Source organism: Amia ocellicauda, chromosome 2 (assembly GCF_036373705.1).
Source record: "Amia ocellicauda isolate fAmiCal2 chromosome 2, fAmiCal2.hap1, whole genome shotgun sequence".
Classification (NCBI taxonomy): Eukaryota; Metazoa; Chordata; class Actinopteri; order Amiiformes; family Amiidae; genus Amia; species Amia ocellicauda.
In genome coordinates, this window is record NC_089851.1 from 43,884,906 (window position 1) to 43,905,307 (window position 20,402).

Below are 20,402 nucleotides of genomic sequence, written 5' to 3' on the forward strand. Positions count from 1 at the left end.
GTGCGGGGGGTGCACAAATGGAAACAGCTAAGCAGCTAAGCAAGGCAGGTTTTTTTGCCATTATGCTCAGGGGAAATCTAATTTTCTATGTCTAATATTTTGTTAAGATTATTACTTTAGATAGAAGACTCATCCAGTCACATAAATAAAAGTCACTGGATTACTTTCTGCACGTTTCTGTTTAAATTTAAACATGAATTGCCAACACTTACCTTTAGACGTAAGCAGATTAATATCAGAAACCAGGCAAATTCAAAACAAGGGAGCCAGTTCAAAATTATAGAGGTATTTTTAGGGGATTTTCCTTTGTGTAATAACTGTTACTTGAGCTGTTTATGGCACCACCAGCATTATACCTACTTACCTTTTAAGTTTACTCCCCCTTGTACTTAGCATTTAATCCAATCCTGTTGAGCAATTAAAAACATTTTGAAGAAAATACGGTGTCTTGCAAACGTATTCACCCCCCTACAAAGTTTCCACATTTTATTTCCGTCTCTTTGCAATCATTAAACTTATATTTAGAATCTACACAATCTATTCCAAACTGATGAAGGTTAGAAATTGTGATATTATGTACATAAGTTAGATTTTCAAAGAAAAGGCAACAGTGGGTATTCAACCCCTTTGCTATGGCAACTCTAAATCAGTTCAGGTGCAAAAGATTAGTTTGAAAGGTTACAAAATTAGTGTTATAGTCTCTGTCTCTGTGTAATCAAAGTGGTTTAACTTGACTTCAGAGTAAATGAATAGCGATACGACAAAACCAACTATGAAGATCAAGGAATTTTCTGAACAAGACAGGAAAAAGTGATAGAGAAGCATAGATAATGGTTATAAGAGACGGTTACAAGAAAATGTCAAGGTCACTAAATACAGTGAAGATCATCTTTAGGAAGCGCAATGTGCTTCATACCACCCAATCACTGCCCAGATCAGGCCGCCCATCCGAACTGAACAGGCTGGCAAGCATGAAACTGGATAGGGATGACACAGTGAAGCCATCTAACCACTTTGATAGATTTGCTTTGATAGTTTTGTGTATTAATACATCAACAATATCGAAGTCCCTACACAGAGCTGGTCTGTGTGGGGGAGTAGCAAAAAGCAGTCATTGCTAAAAAATATAATAAAAAAACATCTTAAATCCCAAATGTGGTTAACAACAAAGCATGTGAATGATACTGCAGACATGTTGCAGAAGGATTTTTGGTCAGACAAAAATCTGGCAAAAACCCAAAACAGCACATCTCCCTGTCAACAACATCACAATTGTCAAACATGGTGGTCACAGTATCACATTATGGGGTATAGCTTCTCAACAGCAGGGACTGGGAAGATTGTCAGGATTGAAATGGATGATGCAAAGTACAGGCAAATCCTAGAGGAAACCTGCTTGAGTCAGCCAAGAATCAATACTGGGTTGAAAAAAAAATCATATTTCTGCAGGACAGTAAGCAGAAGTACAAGGCCAAAGCCAAACTGAAATGGTTGAAGAAAGTGAATGTCCTTGAGTGGCACAGTCAAAGCCCAAACTTGTATCCAATAGAATAATAATAATAATAATAAAAATAATAATATTTCTAGTTGATGAACAAGATACACTTTCTACACTCTAGCAAAACCTCAGCCATTGTGGACATTGTGAGAATGTAATTCAGTTTAGTTTGAAAGCTATAATTTAAAGCTGGGTGGACATTGTGGGAATTGTTCAGACTTGTGTACTGGTCTCTAAATCACAAAATACATGTTGGTATCTTCCCATATGCTGCAGAGTGTTATAGTGGGTATGAGAACTGATTTCTAACATGCAAAATTTTAAGTGTGTATTCTGGGCAGTCCAAGGATTTAAAAGTTAATATCTTTCCATTTACAGGTAACTTTAAAATCCTTTTCTGTCTTAATGTGTCTTGATGCCCAATGAGCCATATGTTCACCCTATGATTCTCAGTATTATTGCGCATTGATGGTAATTTACACACATAATAATAATAATAATAATAATAATAATAATAATAATAATAATAATAATAATAATAATAATAATTATTATTATTATTATTATTATTATTATTATTATAAAAATGATGATGAGGATGTTACAGCAAGTAAGGCAAATTTAAATTATATTCCACACTGCCGGTACATCATAAATAACTGTCATTTTTTCCAGTCTGTTATGATAAATAAATCATCATTACATTTAAGATAAAACATGAAATCCAAAACTGAAGACTGAATATTGTATGCTGCTGTAAGTGCTGTCAGCAGTGCAGGTGTTCCAGTCAGTTTCCCATTAAGGTTTTCTCTGCCCCAAGCCTCAGTCAGTTGGTTGTATTGTGTATATAGTTTCCTAAAAGCTTTGCAGATATAAGTTAAATGATATATGATCGTGTGTAACTTACTTCACTTACAAAAATAAGTACATAATAAGTACATAATCTGTGGTTCCCATTTGTAATAACAACAGCTCTATACACATGGTACACCAACACACACAGAGTAATGTATTATTAATATGTATTCTTTAAAACAAAAAAAATGAAACATTTAATTGCTGTTTTACAGGCGGCACCGGCTGCATCAACTTGGAACGCTAGCATTGAGGCATTATGAAATGATTGTGGAACATGGTATTATTATATAAACATTTAATATAATCAGAGCAGCAAGGTGGAAAAGGTGACCCTTTAAATATGTAACAATTGGCTTCTGAAAATAAATCAACTTCTGCTTTCTCCCAGCATAAATATGAATCGAAACTCATTGTGCTATTTCTGTCTATTCCCTGAAATGAAACAAATTCAAACTGAAACTCGAATAAAATGAAATCTATATTTAACACAGAAAATCTGTATTTGTTTTTTGTGCGATTGTGATTGGTGGCTACCAATCAGTACCCCTGATTGTAAACAGATTTTCAGAAAGTATTGAAATGGTAAAAAATTTTTTTGCCAGTGTTGCACCTTAGAGGTAGATGTTTGATTCAGGTTGTTCACTCCTGGGAATATTCCCTCTAATAGAGAAGGACAGGTTTTTGAATCATGGATTGATTTATTTTTTTTCAAAGTGCCCTTGAATAGAACATCTCAAAGACATACAGGAAGGAGCTTTAGGGATCTCCTCTCAGTGTTGCACGAATGTATACAGCCTCATTAGCTGAGTATAAGCCCTTTATATGGTTAGAGTGGGCAGCTGCAGCTATGCACCATTGCTGTTAGTCATATTTATCTTTTGTCAAACCAAGTCATTCATCACTGGAATGGCCGCAAGTCTCATACAGGCAGGTGGTATCTTATTTTTACAAAAGTATGTGTTTCTCTGCTAGCTCCCGATTTAGAATTTTGTCCGTGTCCTCCAAGTAAAAATAGGACATTGTTGCACAGCTACTGCTGTTCCTCATTGTGATTGTGAGTCACACAAAACATTAAAGAATTGCATGCTAACTGGGGGACCAAAATAGCCCCGAGAAGTTTCTAAGAATCTCTGCCAGTTTTTGAACCAACTCAAAATGAAATGGTAATCAACCTGAGTTAGATCATCACAACCCAAACACAAAGGCAATCATGAGACCCTCCCCTCAAAGTCTTGTTTGCTTCAACTGGGGGTTATGAAGAGAGACACATCTGTATTTGAAGTTCTCTACATGCAAAGGTTGATGAAGACATACTACCTAGATCAAATGTGCCTGACTGAACAAAATTCAATTAGTCATTTTTTAATTGCGTTGTTCAGCTTCTGTGAAATAATGTATCATTCCACTGAATACAGCCTTGCCCAATCAAATACCACATAATTTGTGTTCTGCTTGGTCTGACTGATTGAAGGAGAGTTGTGATGGTGTGCTGATTTAGAGTCAGCCCAAATTAAGCCTATTGGCACCAGGCAATTGTGTGTGTGCATGTGTGTGTGTATGTATAATATAACTACAATAGGCTGTCTTTTTTTTTCACAGTGAGTGACTAAGACGTCACGTCTAGACTGTATTAGCGGTATTTATCAATCAATTTTGATTTGTATAGCGCCCTTCGCAGGGTAGCCACAGAGCGCTTTACAGACTGGTAAACATACAACAAACGTACAACAAAATAAAATACATAAATATAATAAAATAAAATATAGACCTATAAACATTTTACATTTATCATTCTGAAGTGTGTTTAGATGTTTACATTTAATTTCCCAGATATCTGCCAAAAAAGACCAGCATGCAACAGGAATATGTTTCCATGTCGAGCCAGTTATAAGGCAAGGACTATTGATTTTGTGTTATCAGGAGGGGTAGGGGATATGTGTCATAGGCAGCTTTGGCATGTACATTCCAGTTCTTTGCAAGACTTACCACAAACCATTAATCATTTAAGTAATGTTTAGCAGCAGGGTTACAGAAAATAAAAATGAAAACAAGGAACGGAGAACGAAGATGCCATCAATCAGTGACACAATGTGCTGTCTGCCACCAGCAAATGACCACAGGGGGCAGTGTTGAATAGGTGCAAGAACCCATGCTTTGGGAATGGTGGACATGTCTCCACTCAGCACCTCTAAAAAATATAAATTAAGGGGTCTGATTACATAAATCAATCTTTAAAAATCCATTTGCGACCGTCTTCTTATCTTGCAGCTAAATTAAATGAATTGTCTGTCTGATTAAGCCATGTGTCCTGACATTGATGCCACATCCAGTTCAATGGCACTTCTCTCACATTGTTAGTGTTAGTATTGACCAAGCATATATTTTTCCCCCGGATGGTCATATAATAAATTAGAGCACATTGAGTGAAACTCTCATTGTATTGGCTTTGAAAAGTCATAGTACGTCTAACAAGACTGAATTATTCCTGAAACCTTCCGACCAGGATTCAATTACAAATAAATTAATAGAAACTAATAGGAGTGTGGGTGGGGCGGGGTGTGTGTGCAGAGAATAGAAATGTATATTTCTATATACTACAGGGTCAGACCATAATATAGAAAGCTGATGGTGGAAATATATCTCAAAGGCAGATAAGATATAAGAAACAAAAAGGAAAGCTTAATATAATTTTATAAGGAATTGTATAAATGAAATGGAATTTCAGTCCAGGGCAAAGAGCATAATACACATTTATAAACTTTGTTCATCATCCCCATAAATGAATGTATTCAAAATTGCAGGTTCTTGCACCATTCAATTGAACATCATTCCATTTCAAATACGATGTTTAATGTAACCAAGATTGAATTGTCATCAGAATGCTTAGCTATATAGTAAATAGCCCTGAATTCTGTTAAGGATGGAGATTTCAGTTTATCTCTTTACGAGTAAGGCAAAAAGTGCATACAGATATAAAAATAAGAATGCAAACTATTTTTAAAAAATAAACCTGAGGACCCAAGCAAACTTGAGAACGCAAATAAAAATGGAACAAAACAGAAGTTGATTCTCAGAATGGAAAAGACCTGACTCAAAAGGAGCTGGAGGAAAGGGAAGCTGAAAGTAAAAGCCTCTGGTGAGTTTTTTTATATGAATTCACTTTTAATGAAATAGCCTACACTTACCCTCTTACAAAAACAAGAATGCTGCAGGTCTATAAACATTCACCAGATGCACAGTCCCTTGTTCCCCTTCCTGTTCCATTAGTGAGGCCATTTCCGCTCTGAGAATCAACTGCAGCTTTGTTCTGTTTTTTGTTTGGGTTTCACACTTCAGGGCCACCGTCCATAAAGGATCTACTTTGTTACAGTTTGTTAGTTCAATCTAGGTTTCAATTAAATAACCAAGGTATCAGATGGGAAATAAAACAAAAACAGCTAGTGTACTGCCGTTCAAAGGAAACTTTACCAAATATGTATGGTTTGTTCCACTTCATAGGTACTGAGGAAGAACTGACAAGAATTTCTGATTATTTATGAGCAGTATTTTAATCCTGTAATATCCCTGTGGTCGCCAATTATTCTATTACGCTACATTGCACTAGACTGAAAATAAACCCCTGGTGCAGTTTCATAGCCACGGGTAATGCGAGAGCTAGAGAAGAGTGATACATAAGTAAAAGCATATTCAGTGAAACACTGGCTCAGAAGATTCAGAACCGGTTTAATTAATGGGGGGAAATGAGGTATAGCTGTCTCTTGACATACACATTTTGAAAAAGGCAATGGAAGCTTGTAAGCACTTTATAGTGGTACGAAGGGTTCAAGGGATTTTAGGTATTGTGCACGAAAAACACATTAAGGGTGCAGGAGCTTTGCCGTATTGATAGGAGTGTCTGATAGAATTAAGGAGAGGATTAAGAGACCCCTGTAATAAAAAAATAGGACAATAGGGAACTCAAAAGCAAGAGTTGTAATGAGGGGATTATGTAAGAGCAGCTATGCAATGCATGCACATGAAAGGGGGAAGTAGGGGGCCTGACAGATTCAAACCAGATCAAGGCAGTTCAGAGGAATACGCTCAGCATGTGGAGGCAGGCAAGGAAACCAGTACTCTTTATGCCCCGGAAATGATGCCATTCAGATTGAAATTGTAAAGTTCACATTCAGATAGATAGATTATGTGTAAAAGTGTTAAATGGTATACCAGCATAGCACAGGACAAAGAGAGGAAGGCAAAACCAACACACTGGAGCCCAACCAGGCGGGCACAGGGATGGAAAGGCCAGTCTATTTCATCTACTCATTGCCCACCTCTTCACTGCAAATTATTTACCCAATACTTGATAGTTTTTTCATTAGGTAAGCAGAAAAAGTCTTTAGAAAACATGAAGTTGCCATACAGATATAGATTTATACTGTACATTGGGTGGATGGCTTTAGGTTTTCATTTTGTTCCAGGCTACAGTCCAGTCCTTGACCCTTGGGTTTCCTTGTTGTTTGTTTTCAATTATGAGTTGCGCTGTAGCTTATAAATAATAAAACCATAAAAGAAGGCGGGGGGCGATGGCACATCAAACTGATTTCCTTTGTCTTAGATCAGATTATTCAAACACAGGGAGAACCAAACAATAGCACATGTCACAACAAGGGACCAGTGATGTCCGTTATTTAATATCAGCTACGTGAACAGCCTGCATTCAAGTTCCAAATCCAGATTTTATTGGTCAAGTGCCTCAAATGAAACTGATTTAGAGAATGATTAATTAATCAACTTATTCCCTCCTGGCTCATTATACAACTTCCCCTGCAAATGAATGACAATTGTTGCCATTCCACAACAGCTGTCTGGAAAGACGCAATCTTATCTCCATAGGCACAATGAATTGTGAAGGCATGCATGCATGAGTGAGTATACAGTATAGCCAATACTAAATAACATATCCATGTCGGCTCATTACTGATCATATATGTTCTTTAGTCTTACAGGAATTTATATTTTCTTTGTGTATTCTGCATTTGTGAAACACCAATGATTAGGTTCGACAAGCTTAGTTTAAATCCTATACACGAGCTGGGCTGGGTCCATCTACTGACACGAAGCTCTTACGTGGGTGAAGTTTGTCCCACCATTTCCAAGGTACATTTTCCTTTAGTTGAGCCTATAAATTAAACATGTTTGAGCCTGGGATTTGCCTACATGCTGTTTTCAGAGCTGCAATGTCATCTGAAGTTTGTAGACTAGCACTGAATAAATCAGACCGCATGGGGTCAAACCAGCACAGTACACAGAGATGAGCATAACCTGCTGTAAGGGCAAGTGGGCTGTATAAATGTCAGATGGCTAACACTTGTGCTTCAGTAGTGGGGCTTATTTCAGTGGCACTTTCCTGTTTAATGTAAATGATAATTTTTGTTAAAAAATAATAATACCCAACAGCATTCCAATAAGATTAAATCATTACCAATCCAGCCTTCATTTGAAATGTGATTTTAAAAGCCAAGACCATTCACTGCATTCTGTCTAGTTAATGCAGAATGGGTTGAAAGTCAAAAGCTCGGCAGTAGGAGATTCCTGCTACTCTATTTCAAAATGTTAAACAACAGGAGATAGATGAATTGCACTGAATTGAAAGTAGCCTGGTTGAAAACTCAGAATCAGAGTGTTGAAACGGCAGGCTTGACTGCTGGGATCTCTCGTTCAGTTCTCTTCAAGGCTCTAGCGAGAAGAAAATGACATTGCTGTCACTGGTTTAAAATACCCAGCACCAAAAAAAAGGTTAATGATATCAACATACTGCAGCTAATATCACATAAAGTATGGGCCAGTTGACAAGACAAGATGACAAGAGAAAGATGATCACAGTGCATTTAAGAGTACAGACTTTATCTTTGGCTTAATGACTGTCACAGTCTTTCTGATAGATGACAATAGGAACACGGTGCCACTGTTTCCTGCACTGCATTGAAATGCTTTGAGAAATTGTACCTCAAGCCCGGTCTCCCAAAAAAAGGTTACATAAAGCTATGATAGTGTTATTCAAATATTGCTCCTGTTTTACTGAAGCATTGCAGCTTCTGTGTTAAAGGATAAAAAGGATAAAATAAAAGGAAAGAAAGCAGGGAGGCATGGGATCGGTTCATATGCTTTGCTTTGGTGTTCTTATTTGTGCGGTCCCAAAGAGGGAGTCTGAAATGCCGCAGACAATTTGTCATGATTGCAAATCTTTAATCTCTCACTCCATGTATTCCTTTCTTTCTACATCTGTTCATTCATAACAGAAAATGCTGTCCAAAAGCCCATTGCCCAAAATATTTATGTATTCATCGACTTTACTTACTTTTTTATGTCTTATTGGAATTACACATAGTGGCAAGCTGATATAATTAAATAACAGCCAGTTCATGACTTTTAAACAGTGCTATAGTGCAATATCGTTTCCTGTGGTTAACTGATATGATTTACTTTTTTATTATTTTTCGGCATTGTTTACCAGAAGACTATTGCTGCCTTGGAAATGTATTTCTTATTGTCTTGTTATACAGAGCAACTTTCATAAACTCTCAAGGTCTATGTAATTTCTTACTCAGCAGAACATTTGTCTTGACCTGAAGATAGCTGGGACAGACTAACACAAAATATTAATTGATCTATCACAATCGGGAGAGCATTCAAGTATGTAGACAATACCAACCAAATAGGAATTGACAGCAGTATAAATGAACCTGAAACTGGTGTTATTGTCGGAAAGGTGGCAAGATACCCTTTAATGAATAGCTCCTGGGGATTTCATGGTTGCAGTCTTTTTCCCAGGGGAAGCTAAAGCTGACACTGAGAAGTGCATATTGATCTCAGGTAGGCCTTACTCTTCTATTTGTTTAACACCAGATGATCAACCTGCTTATCTCTGAGATACATTAATGTCTTTGTGGCTTACATCTATTTTGCAAACATAAATGGTGCCAATTTAAGCTGTTATGAAACTGCTTTAAAGTTTCAAACTATTCAATGTATACTCAAACAGCTAGAAAAAAGATTTACAAAAAATAAAAAATATACACTTTTAATTTAAACAACCACAGATACTATAGTGAGTATCATGGCACACTTAGACCCGTACATATCCAGGGCATTTTATTTAGCAAAGGGAAATATGAATAAAGGTCAATCAAATGTGTGTCTATGTGTAGTTTAAATTAGTTTAAGGCCCCATAATCTAAAAAGAAGAAAAGGTTATTTATTCTCTTTCATATCAGCACACAAGTGCCTTCATCAAAGGACTGTACTTACCGGGAAGATAGCAGGAATAATGTAATCATTCGCAGTTGTTCCGGGAAGAAATCTATTTGTCTGGAGCAAGTGGAAAGAAGTTAAAATCCATCGATTGTGTGATTTGAAAATTTGTGAACCTACAGGTTTGCCTCTGAAGGGAAATATTGCATGGGTCCTACACAGAAATTGTATTTCATTTGTGAATTGCTATCATTTCTTAATTCATTCTCTTACTTGTGTGAGTGATGTCGGTCACACAAGTTACAGGGTTATTTTGATTTATTTACTTTGGTCACACAGAGATGGAGGTAATGGTGATTTTGCAGCGTAGCAGGCCACTGATTTGGTGGCATAGGCTTCCCTGTTTTCTGTACTGGAAATACATTTTAAGAGTAACAAACCAAAATGTAGTTAGGAATGTGTGATAGGTTACATGTGTTGAAATATACAGCATAGGAAAGATAGACTTCCTCATAACACTTATCAGGAAATTCCTATATTTATCGAAGCTCACATTTAAACAGAACAGTCCGCTGAAGATGCTCCCAACCACCACAAATCTTCTACCCGCCATATTAGAAACACAGTTCTCGAAGGCAGGTTTGAAATAGGCAGAAGGAGGAATTCCTTTGAAAACAAAAAGGCAGCATCAAGTATTGGATTTGTAATTTGCAAATTTGCAGCAAGGTTATATTCAGGCATATTATTTGGCTTTGGCCTTAAGCTGTCAGACAATGTTGACCGAACTCACTTCCATTTGCATGCAACAGATTCAGCTGAATATATATTTGGGAGATATCTGTATCTGGTAGTTCTATGCATATATATTTTTATGTTGATTAATGTTTTCACCGATCATGGAGTTTACACAATATGGCTGTTTGTTATCTAGTGTTGCCTTAGGTGAAATTAATCCTCCATTAAATTAAAGCTTTGCCCCAACATCCAATCAAAAATTGTGAACCCAGAGATTGATGACAGCTTTTTGCTTGCCTGGGGTATTCATCCTTCTGCAGGGTCCTGACAAAAAAAAAAAAAGAGCGCCTGTCCACTATGTGGTCTGTGATTGCAGGTATTAAATATGTTTCTGGTTGTCAAAGCAATTTTTGTTTCAGATTATACACAGATATTTTGTCAGCAAACTGTGGGGGGTGATTTAAAGCTCAAGGCACAGCTACTTAACTTCCACACCAACTCCTCCTGTCCACCTACCTAGGTCCTCTTGCCTTTTATAAACCTGAAAAAATAACTTAACTTTCAGGGAGAAACCTCAACTTGTCTTGATGTCCAGGACTCCTTTGGTTCTTGTAGAAAAACATATTAATTCTTGATGAATGAGAAATGTTTATGCCGTTTTTTTATTATTTTAGTTTTTCTGACATGTGGCTTTCTCTCATGTGTCCAAAACATCTGTGGCCACACCTGTGCCTGATGGCAACCAATGCACAATGGCACCCTGGCTGAAATACTGCTCTATTAGATCCATGTGAGATATAATGAACAGACCTGCACCAACAGCCCACATTGCAGCCCTGTGATATATATAATTGTCAAAGGGCATTCCTTTGTGTCTTGGCTTCCATTGTCTGGCTGGCAGAGGACTCAAGTCATGTGATTCTTCTCTCTTTATCTCGCTGTCCTGGTGTCCCAGTGACATTGCCTCCTTCCTCTTCAGTTTCACTTCCCAGTTATCCCACTTCTATTATTCTACAGTGCTCTTTATTTCTTCTTTTCCTTTAATCTCGGCGTGGGGCTCTCCCTCCCCCCACACCCTCAACGTGGTACAACCTGCAGCAAAAAATGTGTAGATGCAAAATCTTACAAATACATCGAGTTGGCCCTGTTCTGTGTCACACGCTCTGTACCAACGCTTCCACAATGAGCCCTCCTCGGGTGGTGCTACCACAGTCACATTCATAGTGATAGAAAAGATCCAAGCTACTTTAAGAGATGCTCCTCGTGTTTAATTGCTTTAAATCCATCACTGTGTGTTGCCACCCCCCCCCTCCCCACTTTTTTCCTTTAAAGTTCGGTTGATGCCATCTGGCAGATAGGAGAACGTACACAGTTTTACAGGCTGATAAATCAAGGAAGTCTATTGGGAAGAATGTTTTTAGAAGTACATTAACCTGCTATATCCCACACTGTTAAGCTGGCGTCCGAGGACAAGATAATGTTTTATACAAGGATAGCAGATGGAGAGCTATGAGTCTGTCAATTTAAAAAAAAAAAAAAAAAAATCAGCAGTCTGTACAGAATTAAGAGAGTGCAGAATTACATTACTCAGAGTTCCTGTTATGAAATGTTTTCCTTTGGACCCATCGCTATTCTTGGTTACATACACAGAGTAAAATTGAGTAGCACGATCTCTCAAAGTACAGTAGGGAGTGAAAAAAAATACAATTTGAATAAAGCTAAAAAAAGAAAAGATTTACATTAAAAATATATAATTAATGAATTATGTATTTTTTAAATGCGAGTGAATCGAAAAACATTTTTGTGTTTCACTGGGGAACCACATTGTATCAGCCATGTGGGGAGTGAATTTACATTATGCAGATGTCAGGTTTTATTTTTATGCTTTAAGAACAAGCATAAGTCAGGCTGCATTAAGACAAATTTAAACTTCAGTTTGAATTCAGATTTCGTACAATTGATGTGTAAATCCACCACAGCATGGCTTTCATAAGCTCCACCTACTGTCTCCACCCCCCCCAGGAGCTTGAGAGTATATAATCAAATATGTCTGTTTGCAAGTGATTTGTGGGCATTTTGACCTTCTTGACAAAATAATTGCTGCTTGACCTATTGCAGGTGTGTTGAGGTTGCATCTTGCTGTTCCTGTCAGACTTGCTCTCTGTAGGGTTTTGAGTTTGAGTACTCAATTTGAAAAACTTCCCAAGAAAAAAATAAAATAATATATAGATATATATATATATACAGATGGGTGACAAATTAAAGGAAAAACCTGAATAAATGAGTGGAGGAACATAATGAATGCCAATGCTTCCAAAGAGGTGTACTGCATGATACAATTAAGCAATTACGCCAGATCCGTCCCTTTCTCACCGACTACTCAACTCAGCTACTCGTCCAGTCACTGGTCCTCTCCCGCCTGGACTACTGCAACTCCCTCCTGGCCGGCCTGCCTGCATCCACTACCCTCCCACTCCAGCTCATCCAGAACTCTGCGGCTCGTCTGGTATTCTCTCTGCCACGATTCGCACACGCTACTCCACTGCTCCGCTCCCTCCACTGGCTCCCGATAGCGGCACGCATTCAGTTCAAGACTTTGACCCTCACCTACCGCTGTCTTGACCACACTGCACCAAGCTACCTTCAGTCACTCGTCTCTCCATACATCCCCTCCAGACCACTGCGCTCCTCCAGTGCCAGAAGGCTAACTCTGCCTCCTCTCCACTCTCCTTCCTCCAGAGCCGCTCCTTCTCATCCCTGGCCCCTAAGTGGTGGAACGACCTGCCCACCGAAGTCAAAACAGCAGAGTCCTTGACCTCATTCCGGCACTTACTCAAGACGCATCTCTTCCAACAGCACTTGTAATATTAGTCCTCTATCCCTGCTAGATAGCACTTCAGCTTTTTTATGCTCCTCGCGTTCTTGATTGTTTTTCTCCATGCTCCCTTTCCCGTAGCCCTCGTCTGTAACCCTACATCTTGACAGCACTTAGCTTTCACCGTCCAGGATGTAGGAAGTCTCTTACTGTACTTGTGTAAATTGTAAATTGGAATTTGTAAAATGCAGTTACCAGATCTCAACCCAATTAAACACCTATGGGAGATTTTGGAGCGACGTGTTAGATAGCGCTCTCCACCACCATCATCAAAACCCCAAATGAGGGAATATCTTTTGGAAGAGTGGTGTTCATCCCTCCAGTAGAGTCCAGAGACTCGTAGAATCTGTGCCAAGAACATTGAAGCTGTTCTGGTGGGTCGTGGTGCCCAACACCTTACTGAGACACTTTATGTTGTTTTGTCCTTTAATTTGTCACCCGTCTGAATATATATTAAAAAGAAAAAACTGTGAGAGCTCCCCACACACACACTCGCACTTCTCTCCTCAGCTGGGATCAACAACAGGAGAGCACTGCACTGCATGAATGAAATTAGGAACTGGGAAGACAGTAGTTGATTGAAGCAGCAGTATTACCTGGGTCAGCAGAGAAGCTGAAGTTGCTACAGATAATATTTATCCTTAGGAACGTTTATATTCCTTTTCCTTCTTGGGCTGAATCACCAGTTTAGATTTGTTGATTCAGGAAGTGAACAAAAGTTCCTCCCATTTAACTCTGTCCTCTGCCTTTCTCATCCCACTGTTTCACTCCAATCCCATTTGAGCCTGAAGCATCCTCATAACTATATTAAATATTATTATTATATTATTAAAACTGGAGAAATATGGTCTAGTGGTGATCCTGTACCGGGATTGGCAGGGGACAGAAGGTAGCAAAGTTTTAAGGGAAACCCATAGACCTACTTAGACACAACAGATCTTTGGACAGAACCATCAGCCTTGTGAGGAGAAGTGGATGTTGCCACACACCCCTTTGAGGGAGGAAAATAGCAGTGTGACAAAACCAGCTCTGGATCACAGCCTACAGGAGAAGACGGGGGAAATCAACAGGTTAAAATGCATTGAGGAAGTTTGGGCACAGAGCTGAGGAGTGTTAGGTTAAAATTGGGAAGGAACGCAAACAGACCATGGAAGTAATTATTGGTAGACACTGGGAACGACGAAGTCAGTGAGTAATTGTACAGATCAGTGGCACACCAATTCTGGAAGGCTTCAGCTCAGCAGGTTTTATACTGTAGGCGGCTTTAAATCAACAGAAGCTGGGAAAAGGGGGGCAAGGTCAGTACAAATAAATCTCCTTTAATTAGAGCTCAGTTGGAGCACGGAACCTGTAGGCCCTGATGCCAGGAAGAAGGGAGTTGGAGAGTCTTAAACAGTGAAAAGTTGTGTTCTTTCTTTTCTCCCCCCCCCCCCGATGACAGCAGCACCAAGTGAGATGAACAGAATGAGCGATTTACTAAAGTCCTTAGACACCAACATGTCCTGATTCATACATCAAAAAGAGGTCACACAAAATCCTATTATTTTTCATTTGTGTGGCGTGAAGTGCTTCCAATGGCAATGCTATTACCTGGATGGAAACATTTATTTGTCAAATCCCAAGACAAAACAGAGAGAGATCCAGATGGAGCCAAACTGAATCAGTTGCTTTTGTTTTTTTCCACCCTTACAATTCCTGATGAGATTATCCTGCCCTGCTTATTTTCCACTCCCTTTAGATGACACAGTGAAGCACCATGCAAATCGAGATGCAGATTGATGAACCCAATAACGTCGATGGAGTTTATGAAGCGCTTCGCAGTACTAACTCGATCAAATCATTTTAAATTGCAGTTTGCAGTGAATCACTTAAGCTTGAAGATCTTTATGATACCAAAATTAAAAGCCTTCAGTTTGTATAGTACCCTCTTCCATCTCTCTGTTCAGTTCACACTTTGTAGCAAACCCTTCAAAGTGAGAACTAGACACAGCCAGTGTAGTTGAGGGTTAACAGATGTCTAATTGGCCAGCAAAGCTTCCAAGATGCCCCACTACAGGTGAATCTGTAAGACAAGCAAAAGATCCAGGTCCCAGTGCATGAGTGCTGGGATTGTGAAGATAAGAAGTGGCGCCACAAAGAAAATGACATGTGAAAGAACCTTGAAATTAATCCTGTAATTTACTCTTACAGCTATCACCACAGTAGTGATGCATGAGGTGGAGTATTTACTCAGGATGTGGGTGATTTATGAGCCCTAGATAAACAGTGCCATTGTTCAGTTCCCTGCATTTTGCTGTTTGTATCTTTGGGGACAGAGAATTACCTTTAACTTTGAATAAGTGATTGTAGCCCAGACCGTGTAGTAATATTCTGTGTTAAATGTTTTGTCTTCTTTTCTCTATCTAACCACTTTTCCACTCTGTATATTTGCCTTGTGCAATTTGAACATGGTGCTACTGAATTAAAGAGTAGGCACAGGCAACTGCTGTCTTGGTAGTGAAGTACAGAAAGAAAAATAAATTAATGAAGAAGAAGGGGAAGAAATCTATATACAGGACATAAACATTATAAAAATCTAATAATCTAATGGATATTAATTAGTGGAAACACTATTAGGTATATTTGAACTGCACAGAAAAACTATTAATATTTAATATATTCCATTTGAATGAACTTTGTTATAGAATTGGGTCCACAGTGCTATGAATTGCTATCATTTCAAAACCTTTGCAACAGGTGATGAATATTGGTTATAGATCTATAATTTTGTTGTTATTGTCATCGGTGTAAAAAGTGCCAGGAAACAAGTCATTAACTGCAATGTGGAAGAGCTACTCTCAGCCCAGGGGTTTCCCAGGGTACAAGTGTAAAACAGATAAAAAGATCCAGATGTACAGTCTAGACTGCCATATAAAGGCTAATGCCAAATCCCACACCGGCAGATGCCAAATTGGTCACAAATACCTCACCGCAGTCCACAAACATAGCCATTGAAAATGGACCTCAGAGAACTACCTATGGTAGAGTGGACTGTTCTGATAAGTTTTAAATGTTTTAAATACCTGTATAAAATTAAGTATCTAAAAGAAGAACAAATATTGGTGTGTTAATATCAACAAATTAAAGAGATTATATCAATTGTATATTATATTCTAGCATGAGTTTAGTTTCTGCCCCCCTGCTCAGCTCAGAATCAAGTTCTGACCCATTTGAATGGCATAGGGAGGTCTCAGAATTTGAAATTGGTACAGTATTGTCATTTGTACAAAATTATTTGTATTATTGAATTAAAACATGCACATATTGTATATGCAACTTCTCATTCAACTATGTCATCAAACAGGTCAAGTTTAACTTGTTCAACAGGACTGACGATCTCTCCCCAGTTAGACAGTTCAGATCTTCAGAATGCCGCAAATGCTGTGCACCCCTACAATGGGGTAATTAAACACAGCAAAGTTTAGTGAAGGAGTAATGAAACACTAAGCTCTAAAATGAGACTAAAACAGGTAGAGACAGTGAGATTGTTTGTATTCATCAATAAAATTAGAGCTCTGAAACATTCACAACTTCTTTTGAAATACAGATGCTGAAGTTTTTTCATTGCTAATTATGTTTTCGTTACATAGTGTTCAGTGGACTTTCAAGGCTAGCAGCAGATGAATTATGAATTCACATTTACCTGTGCTGACGGAAACTTTGAAGGTGGAAACTCAACTGTGTAACATTCAGTTTATACTCAGTAATTAAGAAACCCATCCCCCTGGAAATGCTTTTTCTCCATATCATATACAGATTGTATGTGAGCATGAAAAAACACAGCATGTAAAGATTTTGAGATGGAAACTCATGTTTAAAAAATGTCTGAACTTTTCAATCACTTTTGACACCCTTATGCTGAGACTGCCCAGATTTGGTACCACCCTTAACATGTTTACAATACAAACGTGCATTCTGACTATAATTATGGTGGAACAGTACTCGAACTAGCTGAGTCATTCAAGGCTATATGCCTCACTTTGACTCAAGGGGTGCTTTTTGTGCACCACTTTGTTCTCAATCAGCGGGCAACTTGAAACACAAGTAGAATATTGTTGTCATGGTTTTAAGCCATCACCCTCTCTCTCCACTAGAGGCCCCTGTCTCCCTGTCTTTCCTTTCCCCTCATTGTTCTTTTCTGGCTTATCAATCACCTTATTAACATTCCGGTCTCTTTTGTGCACTTCTTCACTCTTCCTCTGTTTCCATTGGCTCTGCACCTTTCTTCCCAGTTCCTGCTCCCTGTCTTAAACCCCTCACTGCCCTCACTCGGGGCGAAGTCGCGTCAAGCGCTGCTAAGACTCCGAGCCCCGTTTCCTCCGAGCCCCGTTTCCTCCGAGCTCGACCACGACTCTGCCTTGCCTTTCTTGCCCTGATCTGCCAGCACCTGACCCATGCCTTCCCGACGATCCAGCACTGCACCTGGGTCCTCTGTTCCCGAGCCCCCGAGGCACACGTGACAATTGTAGAATATTTTTAGTAAAACTTTTTGTGGGTTTGGGAGAGAATATAGCTTTACACATCAGCCTATTTTGCTTCTGCTGGTTACCCAACATTCCTAAAATATTTCCTGTAATTCTTGCCCTGGTGATTTTTGAACATTTTCAACTGACAGCTTGCATTGAGCCTACATCCTCAGGGGCGCTTTGGAAAGAGAACCAAATACCATACAGAAAGCATGTGGGACCTGTCATCTGGGAACATTTCTATTTTTGATCATTTTCACTGGGGTGGAGAATATCTTTGCCAAAGGGGAACAGTTGCCAATTTGACAACCTTGCACAGCACAGACTCCACATTGGGTAACTTATCAAATAAACTTACAAGGCCCTTTAAGCAATCATACAAAAACAGCAATCAGATATTGGCTCTAAGAACTAGGCTAAATAGTAGCTTAAATGTGTGTATGTCCAGCACACCAGAACGATAGTCTTGTATCTAGCCAAACTGAGATATGCATTCAGTAGCAGTGCTGGACTGCTTTTCTTTCTTTATATACTGATGATGCAGTTCTTCCTCGGTGTTTGGTATTGGGCCATCAGTGCAATGCAGTAAGGGTGTTGGTGGTGGTAATCATGGGATGTTGAAGACGGGGGAGGAGAACCGGACTCTGCAGGATACAACTGGCAGTTATTGTGGATGGTGGATTCCAAGGGGATCGAGATGGGGAGGTCACCTTCTGCTGACCTCCCCATCTCAATCCCTTTGGAATCCACCACACTCTCTCCTTCTTCTTCCGCTAAAAATCTAGGAGTCACCCTCGATCCTGCGCTCTCCTACACCCAGCACATCACCTGACACGCACCTGCAGATTCTTCCTGAGCAACATACACCGAATCTGTCCCTTCCTCACCAACTACTCAACTCAGCTCCTCGTCCAGTCACTGGTCCTCTCCCGCCTGGACTACTGCAACTCCCTCCTGGCCGGCCTGCCTGCATCTACTACCCGCCGCTCCAGCTCATCCAGAACTCTGAGGCTCGTCTGGTATTCTCTCTCCCACGATTCGCACATGCTACTACACTGCTCCGCGGAGTGTCTGAGGAGAGCCTGGCTGTCCACTCTGCGGAGGAGGACAGTCAGCAGGCGACCTGGGGAGATGACATCATCTCCATCAGCCCTCATGGGGAATCTGATCTGGAGGCGGATCTGAGGGAGGATGTGGTATTCCTCGGGGGCCCCACAGCCTACTGGAGAGTGACGTCATGCGCCATGGGGCACGTGCGAATGACTGTTCCCTGGCAGCCATTGTGGAGGCACGCCGTCAACTCTGGCTTTCCCAAGCAAGGTGAGTCCCGGACGCAGACAGGACTCAGCTGATGGATGCCCCCATCTCGCCCCGGGTTCACATTTGGACCGTCCGTGGAGGGCATGCTGGCACACTCCCTTCAGGAGAGAGAGCAGTCGCTACTGCTAGCCCGAGTGTACCCCTAAGCAGGTCTGGGCCAGGCCCGCAGACAAACTTCTGGGCCTAGAAGGCCAGTCCCCAGGCAGCAGCAGCCCCACCCTCCTGCTGACCTGCACCAGCGACTCACCAGCAGGCAGGCGCCTACCCAGGCCTGTCGCGGTAGAGCCAGGCCTAATGCCAGGAGCCATGGCAAGAGGAGGGGAAACGGACCTCCGCCCCCTCCACCTCCCGCGCCGCAGCCCTGAAGCGTTCCAGCAGCCTCTGGCCCACCCCCCAGCAACTCTCCAATTGGCACCTCCGCACCCAGGACTCCTGGGTGCTCCAAATTATAACAGTTGGCTACTCCCTACAGTTCCAGACCCGTCCACACCACGCCTCTGAAGGGAGTGAGGGACCCATTGCAGTGTGCGGCGCTTCACGTCGAAATTGCCGGTCTCTTGGAGAAACGCGCGATCTGCGAAGTGCCCCCTCTGGGGCAGCACGAGGGATTCTATTCCCCATACTTTCTTGTGCCCATCTTGGATCTGAGATACCTGAATCGCCGCCTCAAGGTGTTGCGTTTCAAGATGCTCACCCTGCGTGCCATGTCTCAGGCTATCAAGCCTGGAGACTGGTTCAGCTTGGTGGATTTGAAAGATGCCTACTTTCACATCCCCATCACGCAGGCGCCCAGGAAGTTTCTCCGCCATGCCTTCAAAGGCCAAGCGTTTGAGTTCGCTGTTCTCCCTTTCGCCCTTACTCTAGCCCCTCGCACTTTCTCCAAGTGCATGGACGCAGTGCTGGCTCCCTTGCGTTGCCAGGGGGTCCGCGTCCTAAATTATCTAGACGACTGGCTGGTCTGTTCAAATTCTAGGGAGCAGGTTAAGAGTCACACGAGCCTGATCCTCGACCGCCTCTCCAAGTTGGGCCTTCGGGTCAACAGAGAGAAGAGCTGTTTTGTGCCAACTCAGCAGGCGCAGTTCCATTGCCATGCTGTCCACGCTGGTGCCAGAGAGAGTTGCCTCCATACGCGCGTGTCTCTCCCTCTTCCGGTTGAGAGCCCGCATCAGGGTGTCCCTTTGCCAGAGGCTGCTGGGCCTTCTAGCGGCTGCGTCCCAAACCCTCCCCCTCGGCCTCCTTCATCTAAGGCCTCTGCAGTGGTGGTTCGGGTCCCATGGGATGTATCCTCGCTGCGACAGAGCACGTCTAGCGACAATTACTCAAGTGTGCTGGAAGGCGCTCCGTTGGTGGCGGAGCCCTTCGAATTTAACCCTCGGTG